The sequence below is a fragment of the Cannabis sativa genome, chromosome 2 (genome assembly GCF_029168945.1).
Source record: "Cannabis sativa cultivar Pink pepper isolate KNU-18-1 chromosome 2, ASM2916894v1, whole genome shotgun sequence".
Classification (NCBI taxonomy): domain Eukaryota; kingdom Viridiplantae; phylum Streptophyta; class Magnoliopsida; order Rosales; family Cannabaceae; genus Cannabis; species Cannabis sativa.
In genome coordinates this window covers 27,481,738-27,489,252 of record NC_083602.1, presented here as the reverse complement: position 1 = coordinate 27,489,252, position 7,515 = coordinate 27,481,738, and positions in this window count along the sequence as shown.

Below are 7,515 nucleotides of genomic sequence, written 5' to 3'. Positions count from 1 at the left end.
ATCCTATCATGTTGCTAGGTCATACACAGATGAAAGAAGATTGTAAATATACCTGTTACAAATTATATACTTGACCAAGGGAGCCATGAGTTAAAATCAGATCATTGGATCTGTCAACAAGTTAACCGTGGCTATTTGCAATCACACAATAATAGGTTTCAAAAACTTACAAACAAGCTAAAAATACATACTCCTACAACAAGGTTAGCTGGATAGCTGGATGTAGGATTTATTTAATTTTAAATAATTAATTTTGAAAAAAAAATTAAATAATAAAAAAAAATTATTTTCGAAAAAAAAAATAAAATAAAATTTAAATATTTTCGAAATTAATAAAATAATATTTAAAATTAAACCTACAATTTTAAAAAAAAATTAGGTTTCAACTAACCTAAATAGCATTTCAAAATTTACTAACTACTTTTCAAAATTTAATAATATTTTATAAATAAAAATTAAAAAAAATAAATAAATATCTTTTTCAGATTTTATGATTTAATTTAAATAAATACAATAACAAAATTTAAAAGTTAGCAAAATATCTTACATCTATTTAAAATTACATGATTATAGTTATCTTATTTTAAATTTAAATAAAGTCAAATTATATAAAAAAAATTAATTTAAAAAATTTAATATCTGACCTTAAATTTAAAAATAAGATAAGATATAATCAAATTTAAAAATAAGATAGATAATTAAGCAAAAAGATAGATATTTACTATTTTCAAATTCAAATTACACTAATATCGGAAGTTAAATCCATGAAATAGCATGAAAAATTGAAGAAAAACGAAAAATTTGCGAGCTGTACGGACAACCCTCGTGCGCGCGCGCGTGTGTAGTTGCACGACTCCGATATTTTTTGAAACTTCAAAAAATCATAAATAATTCAAATTAAATCGAAATAGAGTTCTGTAAAAAAGTAAATTGCTTAATTTTTTCCATACTATCCAATAAAAATAATTCCAGAAACAGATATCCAATTATTTTTCACAAAAATTCACAAACATTAATCAATCATCAAACAACACTCAAAACAACATGATATCATCCAAAACATCAAACAATTGTTTTAAGTCCAAATTTCTTGCAAGAAAATCAATTACCATGGCTCTGAGGCCAGTTGTTGGAAATTATTTTACCAGGATCTTAGATCTACTCACAAGTATGTTGATTAACACCCTAAATATGAACTTTCTAAAACGATGAAATAAACACATATAAAGTTTAGTAAACCTTACATTGGGTGCAGCGGAATAATATGACTCCTTTCATTCAGATCTCTCACCCTTGTATCCTTTCTGTCGCAGAGTATCATCAAGATCTGAACCTGGATCTCTTTCTTTGATTCTTTAGTCTTTACTGACTCCTTAACTGTCGAAAGTCTTTCTTCACGATCTTCCTCACTATGATTGAGGTATCACTTGCTGTGTGTGGGCACTACTCTAATCACTAAGTATTTCGAAATCTTAAGGAAGAAGAGAGAGAGAGAGAGAGAGAGAGAGAGAGAGAGAGAGAGAGAGAGAGAGAGAGAGAGAGAGAGTGGGCGGCCAGGTATAGAGAGAGAAGGCTCAGGTTTTTCTGAATGAAAAGTGTAATTTTCCTGAAGCCTTCACTATCTATTTATAGCATTCCACTAGGGTTAGGTTTGAATTATTTGACATTAAAATAATGAAAATATCAGAGGATAATTCCTATAAAAGTGGCCGGCCATGACAGTATGGATTTGGACCTCACTTTTTGCAATTTTGCAGTTTTATCACTTTTGCATCTGATTTTCTCAAAAACGCCAATTTTCAAATTCAACCATTTAAATGCCAATTCAAACTATTTAATAACTATAAATAATTATTAAATAATATTGTCACTTATCATATTTATTAGTTGAACCATACAAAGTATCATAATTAACAAATATGCCCCTAAAACTCTTTCTTTACAATTTCGCCATTACTTAGTGAAAAATTCACAAATAGGCATAGTCTAATTTGAGAATTAGAATTGATTAATCAAAACCAATTATATGAGTCTTACAAGCAATATTATCTCAACTAGTGCGGGGACTATGGGTCTATATAACCGAGCTTCCAATAAGCAGATCAAGAATTTATAACCTAAATTCACTGGCTTATTAATTCTTCGTTGAATCCACGCATAGAACTTAGAATTGCACTCTCAGTATATAGAATGCTCTATATGTTCCACCATATAGATATATCATTAGTTATCCATTGTTATAATCCTAATTTGATCAATGATCCTCTATATGAATGATCTACACTGTAACGGGATTAGATTACCGTTACACCCTACTATGTATTTTATCCTTAAAACACTTGACCCCGTATAAATGATATTTCAGCTTATGTGAAATGAGTACTCCATCATTTATTTTCGTTTGGTCAAGCTCGAAGGAGATCATCCTTTACTTACTATTCGCTAGATAGAAGCTATAGATTCCATGTTTATGTTAGCGCTCCCACTCAATTGCACTACCGTGTTCCCAAAATGTACGTATCACCCTGACCTAAAAGTAGGCTTAACTAACAAATCAAAGAACACGAATAACCTCTTAAGATTGAGCCTAATCATAACAGGATTAAGATCATTTGATCTAGGATCAACTAGGCGAGATTGACTTGAATAGATTTTACGGTAAGTTTAATAAATCTAAGTCAAAGTTCAATATCGGTCCCTTCCGATGCATACTCCATGCACCCAACCTGAGCTTTACTTTAACCAATGTTCTGGAAAGAACATAGCATTTCTCCAAATGCAAGTAAACTCTTGTTGTAGATTATCATATGAGTAAAACCCTGTGTCTGATAAATCTAGGAAACTTTATTCACATAGTCATGTTTACTTTCCAAAGTGTTGACAACACAATAAACAGGATCAAGTATGTGAAAAGGGTTTCAGATGAATTTATAAATTAAATAGACAAGCAATTGATAAGGTGAACCAAAACATACACAAATGAATGAAAAATACTTCTGTTTCTTTATTGATGTTGAATAAAATAGATTACATTGAAATGGAGTTTTATTTAGGGCATAAAACCCAACAGGCCAACCCTAAGAAAGTATCCCAATTTAGACTTATTTCCCTCTGCAATGTGGTTTATAAGGTCATCTCTAAAATTATAGCCAATAGAATAAGATCGGTTCTCCCTAGACTGATCTGCCCTACCCAGGCTGCTTTTGTCCCCGGAAGAAGCATCAATGACAAAAATGTGCTAGTCCAAGAGATTATTCACACGTTTAAACGCAAGAAGGGAAAGGAAGGTTTTTTCGCGATCAAGATTGATTTGGTTAAAGCTTATGATAAGCTCAGTTGGAGTTTCATAGATCACGTGCTTAGTAGCTTTAAAGCTCCAGACCTTTTCCGTAAGTGGGTCTTCTAGTGTATTACCACTACTTCCTTAAACATCCTTCTCAATGGGAGTAAGGTTAGCAGTCTCATTCCTGAGTGTGGTTTACGACAAGGAGATCCCCTGTCCCCGTACCTCTTTATTTGGGCTGCGGACATTCTCTCTCGGATTCTTGAGAAGGCCATGGGCATTGGCACCATTAAAGGCATCAAACTTAGTAGAGATGGCCCTAGTTTATCCCACCTATTCTTTGCTGATGATCTCATTCTAGTGGGTAGAGCAACTATTGATGAGGCCAAAGGTTTTTGGAGATGTCTTGAGAAGTTTTGCAGTTGGTCGGGACAATGTGTTAACAAGCTTAAAACCTCTATCTTTTTCAGCAACAATACCAGTGAGGGTATGAAAAGGGGGATCATGCAGGAGCTGGGGCTTAACTTGGCGACTACGAACATTAATTACTTGGGACTCCCTCTTTTTCGATCTAAGTGCAAGGATGCAGATTTCAATTTCATCCTGGAAAATCTTTTGTCAAAGTTGCATGGTTGGAAATTAAAATTACTGTCTAAAGCGGGTCGTGCAACGCTTATCAAATCTGTGGGCCTGGCCCTCCCTGTGTACACTATGCAAACTACCAAGCTATCCAAGAATCTTGCTTCAAGAATTGACGGAATGATTAGAGACTTTTGGTGGGGATGTGAACAAGGAAATCGGGGATTGTATCTGAAAGCATGGGACGGTATTTGTCTACCCAAATCTAGAGGAGGTCTTGGCTTCCGTAAATCAATGGAATTTAATCAGGCTCTCCTGGCTAAGTGGGGATGGGCACTCCTTACTGAGAATCAAACACTTTGCTGCAGGGTGTTGAGAGCTAAATACCTGAAAAGTAAGCCTTTTTTTGAGGCTACTTATAAAGATTCAAATTCTTGGTTCTGGAAAAATGTGGTCAAGACTATTCCTATCCTCAAAAAGTGCGCTTGCAAGTTTATCTCAAATGGTGAAGATACAAATGTTTGGAATGATCCGTGGATTGTTCATGGAGATGGGTTTTACCCGAAGCCCATCAATTCGTGTCAAGAAAGGGTGGATAAGGTCGCGAAGCTTCTCACGAATGAGGGGGACTGGGACCTTTCCAGGCTCGGGACCTTGTTTGATTCTGTTACCATTACGAATATCCTCAAAGGGGGGAGGCCTTATGGCCAGGGGAGAGACAGGTGGATCTGGACCAAGGAAAGAAGCGGTAAATTCACTACTAAGTCTGCTTATTTGATTCAGGCGGAGGAGAGAGCCCCTGCCAATGTGGTGGCGCCGACCTTATGGAACAAACTTTGGAACTCCAGAATTCTAGAAAGACACAAATATCTCTGGTGGGGCATCCTTTCTAATGCTATTCCGATCCGCGGTCTCCTCACGAGGAGAATCCCTATTGATGATGACACGTGCCCTTTATGTGGGGAGGCTACGGAATCGATGGAACACCTGTTCCTTTATTGTAACTTTGCTTACCATCTTTGGAGATCCTCCCCTTGGGGGGTGTTCCCGATCCTTGGCTCTGGAGGTCGAGTTTGGGTCTGGATTAAATTTTTGTGGAACCTTAGGTTGAATGGGGTGGAGTCTGAAAAATTGTACCTGTATGCGTCTATCGTTGTGGACACTATATGGACTACCCGTAATAACAAGGTACATAGTTCTCAACCGAGTAACCTTGTGACTGCTATTAATTCTATCTCTCACTGTTATACAGATTACGCATCCTGCTTATTCCCTCCGACGAGTACTTCGGCTTCTCCGAGTTGGACCCCTCTGCCGGATGACTGGATCAAAATCAACTGTGATGTCAAGGTTGGTGGACTCCATGTTCATTGCGGCCTTGGCGAGAGATCATACTGGGATGGTAGTGTGGGCTGTTACCTCCAGACTCAACTTCCGTGACCCGTTGATTGGAGAGGCGGCTGCGTGCCTTCTTGCTTTAGAGTCGGTACTTTTAAGAAAGCATTGCTATGTTTTGGTGGAGAGTGATTCAGAAAAGGTTATCAAAGCGCTGAAAGAAAGTCAGTATGATTGGAATATTGATAATTATGTTTATGTCTGTAATAAACTCTCTATGTGTTTTTTATCTTGTAATTTTTCGTTTATTTCTAGAATGTGTAATTTTGCTGCCCACAATGTGGCTAAATGGGCCTTCACCCAGAACATTATAGGTTTCGTGGAGCTATCCTCGATACTTAGAACTATCATTTGTAATGACCGCGAGATCTAGTCTTATTTATATATAACGCTTTGGTTTAAAAAAAAAGGATCATTTGCTATAATTTTTTAAAATGAGGACATATACTAACATATTCATATAATTTGGGGCCATTTAGTATAATTTCCCTATTTGGAACCTAACATTTATATTGAGTTTGTAAAAAAAAAATTATAATCCAATCAAACCGACCGATGTACTAAAACTTTTTATTTTAAATATTAACTACTATTTTTTTTTGTGTAATTACTAAATATTTTACCAAACAAGATATTAAGTATTCATAGATAATTATCATCTTATATCCAAACACACCTTATATTTTAAAATATAGTATAATTACTATTCTAATAATTACACGACTTAAGCTTAGTAATTACATAGTGATCTCCAAACACGCCCCTGGGGATTTTGTGTTATTATATTATTTCCTAAGTTCCTTTATATTATATTTTTTTTTATACAATTATTAAATATTTTACCAAATAAGATAATGAGAATTTATATAGATAATTATTTGCCCTTAATAATATAACCTATATCAAAATTTATACCCTTCTATAATTTGTACAAATTTATTCCTCTAATTTTAAAAGATTCCTAAAATACCCCTAAATTAAACTTTCCCTCTCTCTTTCTGACGTTCCCTCTCTCTCTCTCTCTCTTCACGATCACGAACCAGTCCTCCTCTCTCTCTAAACCAGACGTTCCCTCTCTCTCTCTCTCTCTCTCTCTCTCTCTCTCTCTCTCTCTCTCTCTCTCTCTCTCTCTCTCTCTCTGTCCTCCTCACTCCTCACGAACCCACAACCCACAAAACGGCCTCACCCCACGAACCGTCCTCACCCTAGGAACCCACGAACCCACGAAACCCACGAACCTACGAACCCACGAAACCCAAGGCGACCGACGATGACGAAGAGGACAAACACCCACGGCGATCCACGACCACGACGACGAACCACTGAACCACTGAACCAATCCAATCCAACGGTAAGTTTTTTTCTGTTTAAATTTTAGAAATTTCAATGCGAATTTGTGTATGTGCTTCAGATAACATTGTTTTAGATTGTATATGCGAATCTAGATGTCAATTATTGCATGTTGTATATGTTGGATATGTTTCAATGGTGTTTGTGTGTTTTTACATCGTTATCGATGAAATGTCGATAGGATATCGATATGTATAGGTTTCTGTTTATGTGTTTGAACATTGTTGTCGACAGGTTGTCGACATCATGTCGACAATTTGTCGATGGTTTACCTTTGTTTGATGTTATGTAGTTTTGCCCTGTAATATCGACAATTTGTCGACTATATGTCGATAATAAGTTGTAGTTGATTCTTTTGGTAGTTTACTGTTAGAATGTCGACAATTTGTCGACAGTATGTCGATAGGTTGTCGATAATAAGTGTAGTTGATTCTTGTGGTAGTTTACTGTTAGAATGTCGACGATTTGTCAACTGTATGTCGATAAGTTGTCGATGTTGGTCGTTTGTCACTGCTCTTATGATAATGTCGATAGCATGTCGATTGTATGTCGACGATTTGTCGACCAGTTATGAATGTTTGATAATGTCGACAGAATATCGACATGATGTCGATGTTATGTCGACATTTCTTAACTTTTTTGACATTTAAATATTTTTGGTCTTTGATTTTTCAGATGGCTCCCAGACTCATTATTCCAGCACCCGAGCATTTTACTGGCCGCGTCACATATAGAGGCACTGGAATTTTTGCAAAAATCAAAGCTCGGTTTGAGGAGTTCAACCTTAATAACACGGTGAAGGAAAGCCGTTTCGGGAGCTTCTGGAATGCCGTACCCTTGACATTCTCCTCGGTGTTATTTCACCAGCTGATGCTCCACAAAATGAAAGTGGATGCTCAGGAGGAGTT